Raw genomic sequence first — 23,099 nt, forward strand, 5'->3', positions numbered from 1 at the left:
TTGCCTCCTATGTTCAGGGCACTCGGGATGTGTCTCAAGGTCCCTCCGTCTGTTTTCAGCCGCACCCTCCATTGTATTGCCCCTGTCCATATCCCCACTGAGTCCCTCACCTTTTTACAGCCCGACAGTACCGAGCAGTGCTGTCTTAGCCAGACCTCCACGTCGTGGTCATGTAGGGCTTCATTGTATAGGAAAAGTCACCACCTTCGTGTCCAGCTCTGATAACAGTTGTAGCTTCATTGATATCAATGGCTTCTCCTCCGCCTTTTCCTCGAAGCGGGTCATAAATCTTTGTAGCAGTGGGCTTGAGTTGAAGCTTACATCAAACGCCCTCCCTCCCGGCAGAGTTATCAAACAGTACAAGTCTGTCGGCTCTATTTGTAGCAAGCTCATCATTATTGACCGTACAAAGGTTGCTCGGTCGATGGTCACTTCTTCTGCTACCTCGTCCTTCATCATTACTCTGATGCAATTATGTCGTTTGACATGAGGTGGTGTCAGACTCACCCCTGCCCCGCCTCGCCATTTCCCGTCTCATTCCCGGGGCCTTCCAGCTCCCACCGGTCCAGCGTCCACTGTCGCGTTCTCCCTCCGGGCCTCCCCCTGCCCCAGGGTTGCTGGCGTCTCCCTGGCTTCGTTCCCCACCCTCCGCTCGGGGGCGCCCGCCTTTCTGCTTCCGGACGCCATACCTTTTTCTCCTCGGCCTCCCTCACCCACTCCATCAGCTCCCACCCTCCCATCCAGTTCCTCCATCCTCTCCTTCTGCCGTGCCTCCGCCACGTTCCCCTCCATCCGTCTCCGTGCCTCCTCCACGCATCCCCCTGCTGCCAGCGGGTCGGTCTGGTTGCTCCAGTGCCCTCCGGCGGCACAGGTGGTGTTGGTGGCCCTCTGCTTTCGCCACGTCTTCTTCTTGTCTCCTGCAGTCACCGTCTGGCCGACTCTGTCGTCCCTGGCTCCCTCAGCAGTGCAGGTGGCATTCATTTCTCTTGGCGCTCTCCCTGCTTCCTTTTCATCTGCTGCGAGCATAAGCTGGGCGGCACGGTCATCCCGGTCTCATTCAGCAACTCGGTTGGCCCTCGTGGTCCTTGACTCTCGCCGTTTCCCCTCTTCGTCTGTTGCGATTTCCGTCTCCATTCTCCAGCAGTCCCCGCTTCTTGGCAGCGTGGTCATCCCTGGCCACAGGGTCAGGGCCCTCGCAGGCCTCGGGGCTGGTGGCTAGGTCTCACTTGAGATCCGGACGGGCTGGAAGGATCACCTCGATGCTCCTGGTGTCTCCCCTGGCGAGCCAGGGCAGTTTCCCCCTCATCGGGCAATTCGCCAGAATGGTGAGGCTCTGCTGTGTCTCCCGTTCTTATATAGAGCAGCAGCAGGGTGACGTCATCATTAACTCATTAACTCATCAGGTGCAAAGATTCAAGGGGGGAGTGATTGTAATTATATACTAGATCAGTAATCAGGCTGTTGTTACGATGCGAGTTGTAGATTAGTAATCATTTGGAATGTGTTTTATTGTGATTATGCTACATTAGTAATCAGTTAGTGTTTGTTTCCCTTATAAGGAATTGTAATGTATCTTATTTAATAATACGCTTCCAGGCCGCACTAAGCCTGTAGCTGTCTGAGCGATTAAAGTTATTTCTGTTTCTCTCAATTTCAATCGATTCTCTAATTAGTCTTTGCCAGTAGTAACTAGTTTTGCACAACACTTCCACGTTGTCAAAATCAATTGAGTGTCCCTGTTGGCATGCATGTTCTGCCACTGCCGACAGTTGTGTTTGTGATAGTTTAATATTTCTCTGGTGCTCTTTTAGTCTTACACTAACGTTACGCCCTGTCTGTCCAATATAGCATCTGCCACATACACAATTAATCCGATATACACCTTCTGTTGATAATTTAGGTAATTCGTCTTTAGTGCATGTTACTAGTTGTTGAATTTTGTGTACTGTACCAAATCTTACTGTAATGTTTTGCTTTTGCAAAACACGGGCTAATTTGTCAGTTACTCCTGAGATAAATGGTATTTTTATTGTTTTAATAATCTGATCGCTTTCAGCAGTGTTGCTTTGCGATTGTGATTTGGCTTTTAGTGCTCTGTTAATTTGAGCATTATTGTAGCCATTCTGTCTTAGTGCTTCTTTAACATGTTTAATCTCTATCACTAGACTTTCACCATCTGACACTGTTTAGCCCGATGTATGAGCGTCTTGATAAGAGAGGATTTCTGAGCTGGGTGATGATGCGAATCTGCATTCAGATAGGCATCAGTGTGCATTTGCTTTCTGTAAACGCTGTGTGTTATTTTACCATTTAGGCCATGCCCAAGTAAAATATCCAGGAACGGGAGTGTGTTATTCACCTCCATTTCCATGGTGAACTGAATGGCCGGGTTTTGTGCATTGAGATGATTTAGAAAATCGTTAAGTGTATCTTTACCATGTGGCCAGACAACCAAAGTGTCATCCACATATCTAAACCAAAAGGATGGTTTTAATGTGCTCGAGGCAAGTGCTCTGGTTTCAAAGTTTTCCATGTACAAATTTGCTATAGCAGGAGATAAAGGAGAGCCCATTGCTGCTCCCTCCCTTTGTTTAAAGAATTAGCCTCTCCATAAGAAGTAAGTGTTATTTAAACAATGGTCTGCGAGTTTCGGAATATCTTTTGGTAAACCTGTATTCTTTACCAGTGTATCAAGTAATTTAAGCGACTCGCTCACTGGAACCTTAGTGAATAGCGAAATCACATCAAAACTCACCAAAATATAAATAACGCGATCTAAACCCAAAAACGTTTATTATGAATAACATTGGTCGCGAAAGCCTACGTGTTAAACTGATTATTTCTTTGTCAGTGGGCAAATGTACAAAATCAGCAGGGGATCAAATACTTTTCCCTCACTGTACAGATGTACGTTTCTTACTGGTAGGAACCCCCTGGTTCCACCAGCCCACAGGGGATTATTGTGTCCGTCCATCGTGCATCCAAAAAAACCTCCGCACAGTTTCTGGAAGTTTTCCAAAAAAACCTCCACACGGCTTCTGGAAGTTTCTTGCGCAACACGTCCGTCACGACGACGCCCAATCGACCAATAGCGATGTACGGTGGTGGTCGACCACGCTTCAATGAGACGTCCGAGCAGCACGCCCGATCATCGCGTTTGCGGTCGCGCTCGTTCCGATCCATGAGGCGGCGCATTGGCAATTCCTGCTGATTGCCCATACGGCCAGCCCAGCCGGTGCGACTGTGTTTGTCCTCGACTCGCTGGCGCGAAGCAACGGCAGGGAGGACAACGCATGATCGCTCCAGGCGTTCGCCGCCGAACTCGTTCGCAGGGTCCTGCCGCCTGACGCGCCTGTCGCAGCGCCGCTGCGTGTCATTCGGGCGGTTGTGCCGCGGCAACCAAACACAGACGACTGTGGCGTGCACGTCATCATTAATGTCATGCACGCCGTGCAATCGTATGACCGCTTTGTCGCCAACGATGGCCACGGCATCCTGAAATGCCTCTAGTGGTACGACCTGGACGCGATACCCGTCTTCCGCCACCGCCTGCTGGCGGAATTGCACTCTATTTAGGCGGGAGAGAGGCTGCTTTAGGTGCTACATGCACATCCAGGTAGAGTAAGTATTGTATGACAACTTGTTCAACAACCCCCCCGATGGGTTTTGTACTATTCTTTTTTTTTGAGGAACAGCTTTTTTTCCTCTTTGCCATCCCAGGTCCCCACTCGGTCCCCACCCTTCACGCCAGCTTGTGCCCGCCCTTACAGTCGGGCATATTTGCGGAATACACCACGCCGCCGTTGACCCTGGCCATTGACCGAGCAACCCAACATTCCTACCAGCTCCCTCTGCAGGAATGTGTTTTTTATTAATGAGTCGAACAATATTCCCGTTTTATGTTCCGATTTAAAAAATACCAGGTCTCATGCACGGTACATGTTCGTAAGTCAGGGACTGTATGTGGATAAAATAAACTATGACTCGTGAAAATGATGACCGTACAATTTCTATGCTGTCACGTCATCATTAATGTCATGCACGCCGTGCAATCGTATGACCGCTTTGTCGCCAACGATGGCCACGGCATCCTGAAATGCCTCTAGTGGTACGACCTGGACGCGCCTGTCGCAGCGCCGCTGCGTGTCATTCGGGCGGTTGTGCCGCGGCAACCAAACACAGACGACTGTGGCGTGCACGTCATCATTAATGTCATGCACGCCGTGCAATCGTATGACCGCTTTGTCGCCAACGATGGCCACGGCATCCTGAAATGCCTCTAGTGGTACGACCTGGACGCGATACCCGTCTTCCGCCACCGCCTGCTGGCGGAATTGCACTCTATTTAGGCGGGAGAGAGGCTGCTTTAGGTGCTACATGCACATCCAGGTAGAGTAAGTATTGTATGACAACTTGTTCAACAACCCCCCCGATGGGTTTTGTACTATTCTTTTTTTTTGAGGAACAGCTTTTTTTCCTCTTTGCCATCCCAGGTCCCCACTCGGTCCCCACCCTTCACGCCAGCTTGTGCCCGCCCTTACAGTCGGGCATATTTGCGGAATACACCACGCCGCCGTTGACCCTGGCCATTGACCGAGCAACCCAACATTCCTACCAGCTCCCTCTGCAGGAATGTGTTTTTTATTAATGAGTCGAACAATATTCCCGTTTTATGTTCCGATTTAAAAAATACCAGGTCTCATGCACGGTACATGTTCGTAAGTCAGGGACTGTATGTGGATAAAATAAACTATGACTCGTGAAAATGATGACCGTACAATTTCTATGCTGTCAATTACTCGGCAATTTTTTTTTTCTAATCACTATTCTGACGGACAAAATCGCCACTTACGTGCGACTTTAACTCTTGGGTTGATATACGTTATGTTTATAAAACACGTGAAAGAAAAATTAAAGCAGCAACGATTCCACGATTTAGTTTTTCATTTCCTGAAAACAGACCAATCTTTTATCGGAATTTGTATTGCACTTGCAACGTACATGTGGCCTATCACGCCTTCCTGGCATGGAATGGAAACAGATGTTCACTGAAATTTGCGTGGGTTTTTTTCAGAAACTGACTAAACCAGCAGAGCAGAAAAAAGCTCCTGGTTGGTTTCGTATTTTTTTTCCTTGTTCTGTAACAGAAGCGGTCGAAGTGGAATTCAAGGCTCGCCGCTTCATAAAGCGACCGACAATTTGGTGAATATATTGTCTTCGCATTCCTCCTAACCGATACCTTACACTTTACCGTGATGTTAACTACCTCGCCTGGTATGCAGGATTTCGTGGGTTCGATCCCGACACTGACGCCTGCTGTATATTTGGAGTTTGCATGTCTCTCTCCCCGTGATGGTATGGATTTATCTGCGGGTCAACAGGTTTTTCCCTCCACGTTTAGAATTAACATCACGCGTTTTAGAGTATTTGGCTGCTCGTATGAATTCCCTGTGTACGTATCTCACGAGTTATATCGGACTATCTTACCTTATCTTACCTATATAAGATAGTTTTCTGTCTGTCTGTCGACACACCCTTGTGACGCATTTCACTCACAAACTGCTGGGTTTATGTTTCAACAAACTACACACATACGACGCAATAAGCCCCCGACCGACAAATCGCGATTTATTTTTCCCATCCGTCGAATGTAAAGTAGTTAAATTAACAATGGAAACTATTTATAAGCACAGGGTGGCGCTAAAGCACGCATCTGCGAGAGAACACTGACTCGGTGGGGGGGGGAATTCTTATTTGCATTCAAAATGCAACAAAAAAAACATAACGCTGAGGTAAATTCTTCAAAGTGTGATGTCCCCGTCCCCCCACCGCAATGTGTGCAGTTACTACTATAGAGTCGGTAGATACTACTATAGTCTGTAGCTACTACTACTGTAGTGCAGGCGGGGGGATGGTGGGGGGGGGTAGCGGCCCAGCCCCAGTCGGCCAAGGCGCCACTTTGGCCGGCTGGGCAAGCCAGGCGAGGCCGGGGGCTCTGCACGGAACTAGGCATCACCATGGCACTCTGTTAAGTTAGTAGTTCACTGCTATAGAGTCATAGGATACTACTGTAGAGTCGGTATATACGACTATAGAGTAGGTAAATACTACTGTAGAGGTAGATACTACTGTAGAGTCGGGAGATACTACTGCAGTCGGTAGATGCTACTGTAGAGTCAGTAGATACTGCTACAGAGTAAGTAGATACTACTATAGACTAAATAGATACTACTGTAATGCGGGCGAAAGCGACCTTCCGGATGTGACGTCACGAGGAGGCGGAGCCAGGTGACGTGGGTGAAAGGTTGGGGTCCTTAAGCGGGTAAACCGGAAAGAGAAGTGAGTCGGGGTGTGAATGGAAAGGTGTGGGGCCACGCGGGCGTACGAGCCGAGGGGGCACCGTCAGAAGCGGGAGCCAACCCTGGGAACAGTAGGGAGCTACTGGGAGGTGTAAAGCTGCAGATAGAGATAGGCAGTAAGGCTGTGTGTGAGGGGCAGCGGGGTGGCTGCCAAGAGTCGCAGGAGCGACGAGAAGGCGAGACAGCACGAGGCTGTCAGAGCTGCAGCAGGAACAGCCAAGGGAGCTGTGTGAGAGTACAGCAGCGGAGCTGCTGTGGGGCTGCAAGAGCGACAAGAACAGCAGCGGGGCTGCTGATGTGGACTGGAGTGACATCGGAGCCAGCACAGAGAGAATAAGAGAGACAGCCGTGTGGGAACGCAGTACGGACCGAATAAAGGACACTGAGCCAGAGATCGTGGTCAAGTCTTTTATTACACTGGGGTCAGAAGTGAAACGGCATGTCTAAGCAAGTAAGGAAGAAAATTCCCCCGGCGCCAACATCGGCTTCTTCGTCCGACGACGACGAATTCCCTCCGACCACGGATTCTGCTGGGGTGGTGGAGGAGAGCCCTGCTGAGGGGAGCACGGGGACGGGCGTGGAAGATGTCGGCGCGATGGCGGGTCCGTCAACAACATCGGACGCTGACCAAAGATGGCAACAGGTGGCAGAACAACTGAAGACACTCAAGGACGTCCTGGCGCATCTATGTCACCTCGTTACGCCAAGGACGACGATGGAACGAGAAGGTGCTCCACGGGCCGCCACGTTGCCTGCCCTGCCGCCGCCATTGGCCACGCGGCAAGAAGACGCCATCTTGCGCGCTCCGCGGCGCCAAACCGCCATCTTGGCCACGCCGCGGGCCGACGCCATTTTGAATTTGCCTCCCGAACAACCATCATTGGAAGACGGCGTAAAGAGGAGTCGGAGTCGCCACCTTACTACAGTTAAGGAATTCTCTATCGGGGGCGATTGGAGCGCTTTCGCCTGCCGATTTTTGGCGGCGGTTCGTTCAGCAAGATGGACCGATGCGGAGGCCTTGGAAGTGTTGCCGACTCTACTGGACGACGAATCTGTTCGATTTTTCCGTTCCATAACGGCCGATAAGAAGAAGACTTTATGTGGAGTTTTTGAGGAAATGGCCGACGCCTATGAGCCACCTGACGACGCGCATCGGCGATTCGCTCAACGACAACGAGCACCCGAAGAATCGCCCGTGGCGTTCAGGGGTGCGGTGTTGGAGCTGGCCATGGCAGCATATCCTGACACGCCACAGGATCTGCTCGAGCCTCTCATATTGGGGAAAATGCTGGAGCTGTCTCGGGATCTGGGGATCCCCATGCCTGTGTGTGGGCATGAGAAGCTCACGTCCCGGGCGGCAGCAAAGTGTCTGGATGCGCAGTTTAATCTCCGTCGCTGGAAGAAAGTGGCGGCATGGACGGGTGGGCCCGTCAAGGAAGGAGGCGCGATGGGGTGGGACCCCACAAGGGCGATCTATGTGCCGGATGAGCGGGGTCCACAGGAGCTGACGGCTGCCTCCTCTCCATGGCCGGGGCCGCGCGCTACGCCATCGGGACGGGGCCGCCGGGATGCAAGACCTGCGCTTCGGCGCAACGAGGCCGATTGCTTCCGCTGCGGCCGTAGGGGCCATTACGCCAAAGATTGCTGGGCCCGCTTCCCGGGTCCGCCGCAGCAGGAGCCCACAACACTGGACAAGCCGACCAAGGAACCTCCGAAACAGGCATGTCGGCACGCACCAGACACTCGGCAAGGCTTTACACCTCACCCACCACCTTTGTTGCGCGATCCTATTGTTGTTGTTAAAGAAAGGCCATCGACGGGGCCTTGTCATTCAGTTACGCAGTGGCGCAAATTGGCACGGAGAGTTGTCGCGGCCGCTACGGGTTCGTCCACTGTACCGGGGTCCATACAAGGTGTGGACGTGCGCATTTTGGTCGACTCGGGAGCGTCTGCGACTATTATATCGGATGTCATTTTCCATCTGTTGGGCATTCCGCCGGGGGCTGTGCGTCCGGTTTATGGGTCTTGCGTCGCTGCGAACGGGGGTAGTATGGGTATCGTGGGCCAGGTGGATGCTAAGATATCTATAGGGGATGTGTCGGCTTCGGGCGTTGTGTTAATATCGAGATCTTTGGCGGTTCCTTGCTTACTAGGCACGGATTTTTTGGCTAAGATGCCCATTTTGATTAAAATCAATGAGAATTGTATTGAATTGCCGGGGGGCCGTCGAATCTCGTTTCTGCCGTCGCCCTGGGGGCGACCTGCTTCGGCCGTACAGGTGCAGGCGCTGTCCGTCGCATCTGTGGACATCCCACCTGGTTCACAGATGCTTATACCCTTGCGGTATCGGAAGCCCCTGCCCAATCGGCTAGGAGCACAAGGGGTCTTGTTGTCACCATCCGCCACGATAACAACGGGATTGGCGTTAGTTGGGGCACAGACCATCGTCCGGCCGGATCAATTACCGGTTTTACAGGTGCTTAATGCGGGGGTGGAAAACATCCGTGTTCCGGCCGGTACGGTTGTGGCACATGCCACTACGGCGTTTGCGACGCACGATTGTCCGCATCGCCGGGGAGTGGTCGCTGGTGTTTCCGAGCCAAGGGGTTCGGATAATCGTTGGATCGCTACCTTATGTGACGAAAATTCTTCCCTGTCCGTGGGGCAACGTGATGCGCTGCGTAAATTGTTGCTGATGTATTCGGATGTGTTCAGCTCCGACGATTTGGATTTGGGACGCACATCGTTGCTTTCCCATCACATTGAGACGGGCGACGCTGCCCCTATTCGGTTAAATTCGCATCGGATGAGTCCAGCGGAGCGAGAACACGTTCGGGGGGCGGTGGAAGACATGTTGGCTGCGGACATTATATCGCCATCTAACAGCCCATGGGGCGCTCCTGTGGTCTTGGTTAAGAAAAAGGATGGCAACTTGCGATTTTGTGTCGATTTCCGGAAATTGAATAAGATATCGGTGGCAGATGCGTACCCCCTGCCGCGTATGGACGACTCCCTTGACGCATTGTCGGGGGCTAAGTTCTTTTCCACACTGGACCTCTCTTCGGGATTTTGGCAGCTTCCCCTTGACGAGTCCTCACGGGAGAAAACCGCATTCCGTACGCCGCAGGGGTTATTTCAATTCAACTGCCTCCCGATGGGATTGAATGCGGCCCCTGCTACATTTCAAAGATTGATGGAGCTCGTTTTGACGGGGTTGCAGTGGGAGACGTGTCTTATATATTTGGACGATATTATTGTGTTCAGCCGCACATTTGAGGAACATTTAACGCGGCTGGAGACAGTGTTCACGAGGATGCGCTCTGCCAATTTGAAATTCAAACCAAAGAAATGCCACCTACTGCAACGGTCCGTCCGTTATTTGGGGCACATTGTGAGTGCAGAGGGGGTGTCCACGGACCCGGAAAAGACGGCGTGTGTCCGGGATTGGCCGACTCCGGCCTCTGTAGGGGATGTTCGGCGGTTTTTGGGATTTGCCTCGTATTACCGAAGATTTGTGCCGGGGTTTGCGACGATTGCGAGGCCCTTGCATCTCCTTACGGGTAAAGGACGGAAATTTGTTTGGGGAGAGCCGGAAGAGGGGGCCTTTCGGAGTCTGCGTGATCTATTGGCTACGGCCCCGACATTGGATTATCCCGATTTTGATCGCCCTTTCATTCTTGATACGGACGCGAGTGACACAGGTATTGGGGCAGTATTATCACAGTCTAAAGGGGGCGTAGAGCGCGTCGTGGCGTATGGTAGCCGGGTCTTGTCGCCTGCGGAAACACGCTACTGTGTCACTCGTAGAGAACTTTTGGCGGTTGTTTTTTTCCTACGCCAATTTCGACCGTACCTTTACGGTCGTTCGTTTATTGTGCGTACGGATCATGCGGCCTTGCAATATGCACTCAAAATGGATCAGCCATCGGGACAGTGGGCACGTTGGTTGGACACGCTGCAGGAATTTTCCTTCCAAATTCAACATCGGAAGGGAGTGCGCCATGCGAACGCTGACGCACTTTCCAGATTACCAGGGCGCGCCCCTTGTAAATGTGCGTCGGGGACGCATAGGTGTTCGCCGATTCTAAACCCCCCTCAGCCGCTTACGTTGGCCGTCGAGAAGTCGGATACTCCGATGGAACCGGGACCGACTGACGGGGTTTTGAATCTGCCGCGGTCTGTCTGGATTCGGGAACAGATGATGGACGAGTCGTTGTTGTCCATGCGGAAGCGGTCTATGAGGGACAATGGGAGTCCGAGTTCGGCTGTGGGGCCGCGAACCGCTCTCCGAGATGGTCTGCTTATGTGGCAAGAAAGGTTCCAGGAAAGCTGGCGTGTGGTGGTACCAACGTCCTTGCGATTTGAGTTGATTAGAACTCTCCATTGTGACACACTATTGCATTTAGGGGTGCAGAAGACTCTGTTGACGTTACAACGTCATTATTTTTGGCACGGCATGGCGACAGATGTCGTAGGGCACGTGCGCGCGTGCCCTGAATGCGCCCGGCGTAAGCCGCCTAAACATCCTTACGTGCCGCCTCTCCAGTCGATTCAGGTGTCTCGAGTCAATGAATTGGTGGCACTGGACATATTGGGACCCTTCCCACCATCGGCGAGGGGAAATAAATATTTGCTGGTAGGGGTTGAGTATCTCTCCCGTTGGCCGATGGCCTGGCCGTTGCCCAATCAGTCGGCCGCGGCCATCACCGACGCCTTTTTGTTTGGGTACATTATGGACAAGGGGGCGCCTGAGAGACTCCTCACGGACCAGGGCCGAAATTTATCTTCTAAATTATTGGCTGAAGTGTGCGCAGGCCTTGGGACTAAGAAGATACGGACATCTCCATACCATCCGCAGACGGATGGTATGGTTGAGCGGCTGAACAGGACATTGTCTGCCATGCTTTGCCATACTGTGAGTGAACAGCAATCAGATTGGGATCTGCACATCCCCGGAGTGCTTTCGGCGTACAGGATGACGCCCCATGCGGCTACAGGGTATTCGCCGTTTTACCTTATGTATGGTCGGGAAAACGTGCCTCCGGTGGATGTGCAATTGGGTACTGGGGTGAAGGGACCTCGTAAACCACTCCCTGAATACATTCAGGACACGGTTCGCCGGGTTACGGAGGCGCGGGAAAATGCCCGCGTGGCTACGGCCAAAGCCCAGGCCCGGAACGAGCGGTATGCTCGGCGGTCTGAGGGGGAGTGCCCCTGGAAGGTGGGAGACCTGGCCTGGCTCCATTGCCCGCAGGTGCGGCCGGGGACCTCTCCTAAATTGCACAAACCTTGGCATGGTCCTGTGCGCCTCATTGAGGTTCCCAATCCACAGTCGGCGCGCGTTCAGATTGGTTCTCGCCGTTGGTTTGTTCATACGTCGCGGTTGAAACCATATGTTGCTCCCCTACGTGATGCGTCATCTCCCAATGTTGCCTTGCCGGGGTCTGTTGCTGCCGACTCTCCCCTGCCTGCGTCCACTGATCTTGCTCGAGCGCCTGTCGTACCTGTTCCAGACAGGTCAGCCGTGACACCGAGGGGGAGGAGTGGGCCTGTTCGGAGGGCGCCTGCCGGGGCTGCGGGACCTTCGAGCCCTGCAGCCTTTCCGACCACGCTGCAGGCACATTCGAAGGACACGACCAAGACTGATTCGTCAGGGACACGAGACGTCGGTGGACTTCCAATCGCAGCAGGGGATTTACCCCCTGTCATTCCTCGTGTTCCATCGCGTCCCCGTTCTACAAGTGGGCCGCCGACCGTCCGGGACGGGCCGGCGACCCGCACTCGTTCCAAATCACTTACGTTTCGTTGATTGTATGTTGTTATTGTTCTTGTTCTTGCCGTCGTATTTATCGCATGCTTTCGTACGTTCGTCGATGTTACTTGTGTTGTTGTTCTTGTTGTTATATTGCATGCTTAGTGTCCTTTGAGGGGGAAGGTCGGTTCACCGCATTACGCTTTGGTATTGTTCAGCCGAGGTCGGCTGGGTTTTTTCTATGGGGGAGGGTGGTGTAATGCGGGCGAAAGCGACCTTCCGGATGTGACGTCACGAGGAGGCGGAGCCAGGTGACGTGGGTGAAAGGTTGGGGTCCTTAAGCGGGTAAACCGGAAAGAGAAGTGAGTCGGGGTGTGAATGGAAAGGTGTGGGGCCACGCGGGCGTACGAGCCGAGGGGGCACCGTCAGAAGCGGGAGCCAACCCTGGGAACAGTAGGGAGCTACTGGGAGGTGTAAAGCTGCAGATAGAGATAGGCAGTAAGGCTGTGTGTGAGGGGCAGCGGGGTGGCTGCCAAGAGTCGCAGGAGCGACGAGAAGGCGAGACAGCACGAGGCTGTTAGAGCTGCAGCAGGAACAGCCAAGGGAGCTGTGTGAGAGTACAGCAGCGGAGCTGCTGTGGGGCTGCAAGAGCGACAAGAACAGCAGCGGGGCTGCTGATGTGGACTGGAGTGACATCGGAGCCAGCACAGAGAGAATAAGAGAGACAGCCGTGTGGGAACGCAGTACGGACCGAATAAAGGACACTGAGCCAGAGATCGTGGTCAAGTCTTTTATTACACTACTATAGATTCAGTAGATACTACTGTAGATATACTACTGTAGAGCCAGATACTACTGTAGAGTCAGATACTACTATAGAGTCACTAGATACTACTCACTCTATTGTATGTTGGGTGTGTAGGTATATATGCCTACGCAGGGGTAAAAAAATAATTTGAGGGGTGGGGTCGACAATTTTCGGAAACCTTTAAGATCAACTATTTACCCCCCACTTTCTATAACTTTTTGGACTACTGCAAGCCTCTTATAATTTTGACAGACAAATTGACAAACGGCACGCTGGGCTTTCACAATAGCTTAGTATTTGTTTATGTGTCTGTTATATTTTTAAGAGAAGTTTTGAAATATATTTTTCTCCCGGGCAACGCCGGGTACTTCCCGCTAGTATAAGATGTCATCTATATATATAATAAAGGAAATTTGTGAATGTGTCTGTTCGAAATGTTTAGCATACATCCCAACATGCTACAAACTTGAAATTTGGAATGTGGGTAGTTTCCAGACAGTACACAATGCAAAAGTATAAAAATAGACTTTTGCTTTTCTTTTGGGGGGGGGGGGGCACAATAATGGAAAAAATATATTGCATGGCAATTGAGCGGTGACGTCACATCTGTGATGTCACCCGCAGGTGGCAGTGTTACGCAGTGTGCCTGCTGACGTCACGCATCCTCCCCCCTAACCCTCCGCGTACGCCGTGTATCCCGCACAAATGCGCGGCATAGCTGTCTCGATTTTCTACGTCAACGCGACTATTTTCAGCTCGCTCTTAAATATGTAATGCGGGCGTAAGCGACCTTCCGGATGTGACGTCACGGGGGGTGGAGTCATGTGACGTGGGTGGAAGGTTCGGGTCCTTAAGCGGGTAAACCGGAAGGGGAAGGCAGTCGGGGTGTGAGCGGAAAAGAGTGAGGCCACGCGGGCGAGTGTGGAGAGGGGGGGGCGCCGACGGCCATCGGGAGCCAACCCCGAAGATAAGAGGAAGCTGCGGAGTGGTGTGCAGCTGCAGAGGAGACAGCCAGAAGGGCTGCGTGTTAGAGGCAGCGGTGTGGCTGCCAGGAGGAGCTGCGGAGAGAGAGAGAGAGAGGGCTGCGTGTTAGAGGCAGCGGTGTGGCTGCCAGGAGGAGCTGCGGAGAGAGAGAGAGACAGCAAGAGGCTGTCAGAGCTGCGGAGGGAGAGGAGTTGCAGCGAGTACAGCCAAGGGGGGCTGTGTGAGAGAAACAGCAGCGGAGCTGCTGTTGTGGATCGGGCCGACATTGGAGTCAGCACCGTGGAGAAGCTACAGAGTAAAGACAGCCGTGTGGGTGTACAGCACGAACCGAATAAAGGACACTGAGCCAGACATCGTGGTCCAGTCGTTTATTACAAATATAAAGCAGAAAATACATGTTTGTGTGAAGTGGCAAAAACTCTCCAACGCTGAGCTCTGACGTCATGAAATTTGCACAGCTTACGCTGTCTGGAATTTCTAAGTGAACGCGACTATTTTCAGCTTTGACAGACAAATTGACAAACGGCACGCTGGGCTTTCACAATAGCTTAGTATTTGTTTATGTGTCTGTTATATTTTTAAGAGAAGTTTTGAAATATATTTTTCTCCCGGGCAACGCCGGGTACTTCCCGCTAGTATAAGATGCCATCTATATATATAATAAAGGAAATTTGTGAATGTGTCTGTTCGAAATGTTTAGCATACATCCCAACATGCTACAAACTTCACGTCATTCCCTTCCCGAGTTGCTAAAATCGATCTTATGTATAAGTGGGTTAACGTTGAGTGAAAAACATCCGATTTAGTTAAATTGATTTGTTTCTGCTTTATCTTTCTTGCATAAAAAAACATTTCAGGGTTTTTCAGTGAAATATATCAGTAAGGTTTGCCAAGTGAACAAAATGTGCAAATTAGTTACTACTTCAGTACATCCGTTGTTCTGGAGAGTAAACCCACAACATTAAACATTTCAGTACGACGTTTCACTGGTGATTACAACCAGCTTCATCAGGCGATTTGCCAGAATTGTGAAGAAGTCTTCCTGTTTCTGGTCTGACAAAGGCAATTATTATTTTTACAAAGCATTTTAAATATCAGTAGCAGTTTCAAGCATGGGTGCGGTTCTCCCCTATATAAACTCAGCCTTAAAAGAGTACTTACCTGGTGTGGTGTACAAGCACAAAGCACTCAGAAGACAAAGGTAGTAGAACGTGATTTTGGCTATGCTAATCGTGCTGTTTGTGTGGCATTGTGTTTCCTAACAATGGCGAGGTGTCTTCAGTACGACCCCAATCAGCATGAGGACAGCGATGGTGATACTTGGAATGGTGATGGTGGTAATGGTGGTGATGGTAATCAGTTCTGAAAGGACGGGTAAGATCTGATATTGAGATATGTGTGTGAGCTTGCTAATAGCACTGTTAAGGCTACATAGGGGATCTTTGTCCATATTGTGGGTAGCGTTGGCACAGCAGTTAGTGAGCTGCACTACGTTGCCGGCAACACGAGTTCAATTCCGTTGATGGCCACCAACACCAGTAACGATTATCTGAACTGGTCCTGGGACTCCCCTAGGTCAACTCAGCCTCAAATGTGTACCTTGTGTGATGTATAAACATTGCCACTGGCCACTAACCACCTCGTGTGCCGTGGCGGCCTTCATAGGTGGTCGCTAACAGCACTTGCCCCAACAGTCTGTTAAGGCTACACAGGAGACCATTGTCTTTGTCCGCAGGTTGCTTGCACGGCTCAGGTTGAAGTGCCACTGACTGCCTCCCCATCCCTTGCATCGCTCGCATCTCTCGCTCGCCTGTCACCACGGTAGCAGCCTATGTTACAGTTCTTCAGGGTACAGTACACCCGCGAAAGACTAAAACTAACCCCCGCAATAGCTAAATTAGTATACAAAGAGCTTGCCCGCAATAGGTTGAATCCGCGAAAGATGAACCCGCGATATTCAAGGGTCCTTCTGTACAATAAACTCGGGCACATTTTTAATTGATCATCAGCCATGGTCAATCAATGGAGTTGAAGATGGCAGCCTTCAAGCGGTCCACTCTTTTACGTGAGATAACTTATGCCATCAACGCAGTGACCAAACATCAACCATCAATCCCCCAGTCTCCATAGCAACAACACAAGCTACTCCAATGGCCCTGTTCAGGGCCAAAGAACGTGCCAGATAGGCCCTGGGACAAGGATTCTACAACTGAACATTGAGAGACTTTCCTGGGCAAAACCTATAAAACCAGATGCATCCCAAAAGCATTGCGGGAGGTGGTGATTTCTAGACCCAAATCGGGCAAGCCAACCGACAACACGAGACGCTGTAGACGGATATCATTCCAGTGCATGACTAATAAACTCCTGGAATGCATCATCCTCCGGAAAATCAGCAACCTCGTCGGGTCAGTGATTTCTAAATAATATTTACAAAAATGGAGGCTAAAGCCAAATCCTCAAAAAACAAGTCACTGCATTTCATCTTGATAATAGGAGCGCCAAGCACACTCTGAAAATGACATTTTACACAAACACTGTGCAACATGACCCCACTACAACCTATTTCGGAGTGAAGCTGGACCGTACGGTAATCTTCCACGACCACCTGATAAAGGTCGCTGCCAAGACAAAAACAAGGGTTAACCTGGTTCAGAAACTGGCAAGCAAAAGCTGGAAAGCATCAGCACCAGTGCTACGGATATCAACTATGGCCCTTGTGTACTCTGTAGAAGAATAATTTGTAACAGTATGGAACAGAAATAGTCGCACTCGACTTGTTGATGTCCAACTGAACACTGCAATGCGATATATCAGTGGAATCCTCAAGTCGACCTCTACACCCTGGCTGCACGTACTCTCACATCTCTCTCCCACCCTTCCACCACAATGCTGCAATCCTCTGGGAAAATCAACGAATTGAGGAAAACAGCCGCCTTCTCATTCATTAGTACCTCAATAATGTCCCTCATCATCGCTTTTTAATCGGCAAACCCGCGATGTGCAAACTCAAAGGCATCAATGTGAAAACTCGGGTTTTGTTACCGGTTCGTCATACAACACCCACACCTTCTTTTGCTTATCGTTACCCTACATCAACCCAAACATTAAACAGGAAGAACTTTGAATGTAAAATGTTTGTAATATTTTCTAGTGTTCAATATAACTAGTATGGTAAATGTATAGAATAAAAAGGGATGTAATGTGCAGTACTGTACAGTATCTAGATTTGAAGCTTTCGTGACTGCAAGGAATCATCTTCTTAGGTTTTTTCGGTAAAGTCACGTAGAAAGTAAAATAAAATAAAAACAAAAATCACGACGTTTCGGAGGCAACACAAGTCTCCGTCATCATTACTTTCTACGTGACTTTACCGAAAAAACCTAAGAAGATGTACAGTATCTGTGCGGTTGAACCTTCCCGCCTCCTCGCGAGGGGCTGGGAACACCACGTGACCTGGGACCCGCCATGGGTACTCGGGAGACAAGATGAAGACAAGACAGAGATAAGATGGAGACAAGACGGAAGACAGGACAGGGTCACGATGGAGACAAGACGGAAGAAAAGACAGACAAGACGGAGACAAGATAGAGACAAGACGGAAAACAGGATACGGTCAAGATGGAGACAAGACGGAAGAAGAGACAGACAAGACGGAGATAAGATGGAGACAAGACGGAATCAAGGTGGAGACAAGGTGGCACGTGTGTTCTTTCTCAGCAGTAGCATCACCGCGAGCAGTACAGTTAGGACTTGTACAGGAATCTCATGGTCAACTGTGAATGGTCGAGCCATCAAAGGGATGACACGATAGGCAAACTGTACCTCAATAGATTCGGTGCGAAACCGCAAAACCACGATAGATAAGCCTGAGAGGGAAGGGTGTTGCTGTGTATTACACTTTTAATTAAGGTTCCTTGTCAATATCCAACGCTCTCGCAACTAACGATTGTTTTCCTCTTCACACACAAACAAGCAGATGCCTGCCGTGATGGCCAGCACGTCGTCAGGGTGAATGAGAAGAGAACCATTCTCAACTGTTCACTGTCACTGAGCTCTGGAGACCATTTGGTCAAAATTGAATGGAGAAGAGACACTGTTGTTGTAAGTTAAGAAGAATTGTGGGCGGTGCGGAATCTTATCTGTACATCATAAACATAATTCATATATAAAGCACCTTTGTACAAGGTGTGTTAAGTACAATGGGCTTTGCTATAATCATAAAATTGTACATACGATGATTGTGGTAAAAAAATAGTGAAGTGATTGAAAGCGGTTTAGTAGTTATGATGACAGGAGGACTGGTGGGGGTGTTTAATAAAGGGTTGGGGTAGGGATAGGAGTTGTGATAGAGGTTGGGGTAGCTATAGGGGTTATGGAGCGGTAGCGTAGCGGTTAGCGCGCTAAGCTACGAACCCGGTAACCCGGGTTTGATTTCCGCTCGCGGCCAACATCAGTGACAATTATCTGAACCGGTCGGGGTTGTAATGGGGATAGTAATAGTGAGTAGGGGTAGTTCTGGGGCAGTGATAGGGTTATTGTTAGGGGTAGTGATACGGGTTTAGGTAGTGATAGGGGTTGGGGTAGGCCTGGTCGTATTTCAGGCATAGACAGTATCAGGAATATGATGATGATGCTGCACTAGGGGAGAATAGATAGGGGTTGTTTTAAGGGAGGAACGGAAGCTGCAGGTGGTTGGCGTTCTTGTTAGAGTGATGAAGATGGTTGTTCTGTGCCATGCAGTAGAGGAGTTGGTTCCAGTGAAGGGGAACGAGAAGAGAGCAGGAACGAGAGAGTGTGACTGGGCACAGTAAGGTGGCAGGGGTGGCACACTTTGAGGGATAGTAGATACTCGGAATGGGAATAACCAGATGGGGGTACAGAGGAGTGAGAGACGAGAGAAACGAGACGAGATGACAGGGTTGGGGCTATTTATCCCGTAGTGGATTTTTTTTACATCGGTAGAGGATTGGCAATGGTCAGGGGTCGTCAACCAAAATAATAATAAAAGCCATTTTTAAATCCTTTATATTAAGTTCGCTTGCTTGCTTAGGACCGTGCAAATCTTTCGGTCGTTTTTTAACCCACTTCCCGTGATCCAATCCAGCTGACATTTTGCACACAGACTCGTTGTGCGTGACAATGCATTTTCGTGAGAAAAAAAAAATTCCAAAATTTTACACTGTTTAGGGAACATTTTTTTAATATTTAATTACCAATTGTTTAATGCTGCCAGACAATCATCTGACCCATAGGTGGCAGCCATCTCAAGCCAGAGGACGAGAGGACTCTAGCCGCCCTGATGCCACGCATATAAAGGATTTATAGTGAAAAACTTTGTTTTTACGGGTTTACTTGTTCTTTCATTCAGTAAAAAAATCCTCAATATTTTATGAGCCGCAATGCACGTGGTGATTAAGAGACGGTGGTCCTAAATACATCATGCATTTCCATATCCACGAGTTGCCAACCTCTGACCATGAGGATACTGCCGTGATGTAACGGTCAGCAACGCAATGGAAAGGTCAGGTTCCATCTTCCGGCATGGCAGTTTAAACAGTGGGAAAGTTACACAACAATCCCTTAAATCCATTTAATTTCATCCCCTTTTCCCAGCAGTTAACCGGATATAGGCGATCAACAGATAGTGTGTGGTGGGGTAATGTCTGGGTGCTCCCACCTCTTCCAAGACATTTTTGCCAGCGTGGAAAGCATAGGCCAAATTTCACATGAGTAAATGCATTTGTTCATGTAAAATAAATATAGTACAGGACTTAAAAAAATGTCCTGGCCTTAATCAGGGATCGAGGGAGACGCCTTTGATTAATCCTGATCCTCAAGTCAACCAATTGTATGGTTTCACCATCGCTACCAATTTTAACGGAAGAACAAAACCCAACATCACATTCACTTGGGTTCAACACTCAATTTGGCAGAATTCATCTGTGAGAATGAATACAAATGTCGGTTTGACTCTCATGCGACGAATGTTACCTTCAATGCCAGAGCGAGTGATGAATCGCTGCCCACTCCTTTATGGACCAGAAGTTCAACCGACAGGATTTTATATGTAGTTCTTTGGTAGCCTGATCTGTAGGCCGATCTCTAACGTGGAGGGTTGCACTACTCTATGTGCGAGAGTTCCCAATGGATTCTTTGTCCCTTGGAATGACCACCGGAATGGGACAATCGCAATAAAACTGTGGCTGGAAGAGACGAAACATTACTTTACAGAAATGAATTTAATGTATTAATTAAAAAAATACACATCAGGTATTGGGTTAGACTCCAGCTCGTTTAGAATACAGCTGCTAGAGTCCTTACACGCCTCAGTTTTGCGAGCACGTCATCATCATCGTTACCATCACACATCCGCTCTCTTGTCATTGGCTGAGTGAGTGGGTGAGTCTTTGAATGAGTGAGTAGGTAAGTGAGTGAGTGAGAAGGTGACTGAGTGAGTGGGTGAGGGAGTAGGTGAGTGGGTGTGGGAGTGGGTGAGGGAGTGGGTGAGTGTGTGGGTGAGTCAGTGTGTGAGTGAGTGGGTAAATTTGTCTTTACTCCCCGCCATGGTCTGCCCGTGCAACTTTCCAGTTCTGCGTATTCCCTGATTTCCATACACGGGCCGCATTGGTGGGATGTACTACTGGGCATCTATGAAAAAGAGCTACATTGCTAATCGAATTTCTTCAGGATAATTAATGATTCTGAAATGCACCACTTTACAAATTGTTCCATATTATTTCGTAATATGGTTTTGCGCGTGTGTGTTTTACCTTCCCCTTTAGATATTTTACTATGGCGACACGATAAATCCTCAACTGGAAGCATCTGAAGGATATACGTTCTTTGGGAACATACAGAGTGGAGACGCCTCTCTGGCTATCGAATATGGTTACGCCGTTAAATTCAGATCATTCTCCTGTAAGCTGATCACGTGGAGAGAGCTACATATCGACCATGCCTTTTGTTTAATAAGTGGTTCAGGGGGGACACGTCATCCTACAACTGCTCTTACTGCCAACCCATCAACACAAAATGGTAAACTCAAGCAGTGGTGATGCTGTTATCTCCCTCGCCTAGTATGCAGGAAGTTGTGAGTTCAATCCCGACCCTGACGATGCCTGTTGTATATTTGGAGTCCACGTGTTCTCTCTATATCTCTCCGTGGTCGCTTGTATTTATCTTCGGGTTCTCCGGTTTTTCCCTCCACATTTAGAATCAACATTACACGTTTAGATAATTTGGCTGCTGCTATGACATTTCCACGTGATACGCTACTTTGCTGAGCTACCATTTGTGACCATGTCACTTTTGAAAAATGGATGCTTGTCCAGTGGGCGTTACCTGATAAAATACAAGTTTAGTTTTAGTCTGGGTCTCGAAGAGTATGGGTCTCTGTGAGTTTATGTGGGTCTATATGAGTCTCTGGATCTCTGGTTCTACATGGGTCTTTAATTAAGGGTCTCTATGGGTGTATGTGGGTCTATGGGTCTCTATGACTGTCAAAACTGCACGTTTAGAGTACGTGGTTGCTGCAATATTGTTCCACACGATAAGCAACTTCGTTAAGCTATCATTTGTAGCCAGGTTGCTTCTGAAAAAGAGCTACATTACAGTGAGCTTCACCTGTATTTTTTTTTATATAGACGTGGGTGGCACTTCATCTCCCCGTGTGTCGATCGGAGGTGGCAAAGTCTACATGGAAGATTGGGTGTGGATGGTGATAGCGGCCGTGGGCTTCGTAGTCCTCGTCATCATCATTGCACTCCTCGCCGTGTGGACCTACCGCAGGAATCAGCAGCGGATCATCGAGCGCTACAACAACAGGAGGACGAGGTGGGCTCATCATCACCGTGACTAGCTCTGCAGAACCACTAGCTTCCTCGCAAGTTGGTGATCCTATGATACCTATCTCACTACATATTATACTTGTATAATACGACGAGAAACACGGTTTTTTTAGCTGACTGCCTGGCTAGACTATTGCCATTACCTGTTTAAGAGTTGATGGTCTATGCAAGGCTGAGATCAGTCTGCATGCAATGTATAGGTCACACGACGTGCACGCAAGGCATGACGCAAACACCATTACGTCTTGTTATTCCTGCCAGTCACATTTGTTGGCACGTATTTCCTCTGGCTCCTGCACTTGATTAACATACTTCTGACAATGTAGTTCCGATGGCAATTCAATCCTCGCACAGATACAATGAGAAATTGCTAGAATTCGCGCAATTTGGATCAAAAGTAGTTAATAAAGCTGGCCAAAGTATTTGGAACCACCTAGTTTCGTCTCTTGGCATCTCAAGTCTGCCATCTTTGTCCTCATTTATACTTACTCTGTTATTAAAATCACTAAAGTTTAAGTGTAAATGTAATTTTACAACATAATTTTTTTTTAAATTATGTAATTGAGGATTGCTTTAATGTTGTCTGGCGGCCTAGTCACCCTTTTAAATAGAGCTTCTTAGCTTTACTGGACAAATGCACTTTTGATTATTCAATTGATCAATGGACTGTTTCGGTCATATTCCCAGCAGCGGCGTTTGGCTAGCCATCGAACAAAGTCGGTCACCTCATTGCGCACATTCAGATTTTAAGAAGCTACTTGAGCTATGCACTTTTAAATCAAGATTTAAAACTAATTTCTTTTGAACTGCTTTTTGTGTTGATGTTGTTGTCTTCATTAAGCACTATGGCTACGTCCGGTGCTAAAGAAGTTCAACATACATACAAATGTTCCAAACACAATAAATTTTGGCGACCACATTTCTGGGACGCTCGCATTCACATTACCACGCTCACGCAACAGCCATCCCCTCCCACAAAATGAGTGGCTCTGTTGCTGACATTGGCCCCGCCCACTGTTCATAGGGCCTGCCCACTCCGCTGCCTTCTACGCCCACTAATCAGGAAGGCCTTCCCCCCATTAACACATTCCTGCGGAGGGAGCTGGTAGGAACGTTGAGTTGCTCGGTCAATGGCCAGGGTCAACGGCGGCTTGGTGTATTCCGCAAATATGCCCGACTGTGAGCGCGGGCACAAGCCGGCGTGAGTAGGTTAAACGTTGAGTTTTATAAGGGCACCACGGGGTGAACAGCCCCTCCCCACCCAGCCCCACCCCTCCCACCCCCCACCCAGCCCCACCCTCCCCACCCAGCCCCTCCCCACCCTCCCCACCCAGCCCCTCCCCACC

The 23,099-nt window shown here is 49.5% G+C and overlaps 1 long non-coding RNA gene across 4 annotated transcripts in view; it reads left to right on the forward strand.

Moving 5' to 3' along the window:
- The window catches only part of LOC144719626 (uncharacterized), a 48,521-nt gene that overhangs the window by 20,085 nt on the left and 5,337 nt on the right, over nucleotides 1–23,099 (forward strand). For 2 of the 4 annotated variants that reach the window (XR_013585628.1, XR_013585629.1), the window contains exons 3-7: nucleotides 5,148–5,202; nucleotides 15,186–15,277; nucleotides 17,883–18,007; nucleotides 20,689–20,941; nucleotides 21,550–21,739. This is a non-coding gene — a long non-coding RNA (uncharacterized LOC144719626). Of the gene's footprint in view, nucleotides 1–5,147; nucleotides 5,203–15,175; nucleotides 15,278–17,882; nucleotides 18,008–20,688; nucleotides 20,942–21,549; nucleotides 21,740–23,099 lie in introns of all 4 variants that reach the window. The other 2 variants (XR_013585630.1, XR_013585631.1) reach the window with 2 other exon arrangements.

This window comes from Lampetra planeri, chromosome 6, assembly GCF_965212315.1.
Source record: "Lampetra planeri chromosome 6, kcLamPlan1.2.h2, whole genome shotgun sequence".
Lineage (NCBI taxonomy): Eukaryota > Metazoa > Chordata > Hyperoartia > Petromyzontiformes > Petromyzontidae > Lampetra > Lampetra planeri.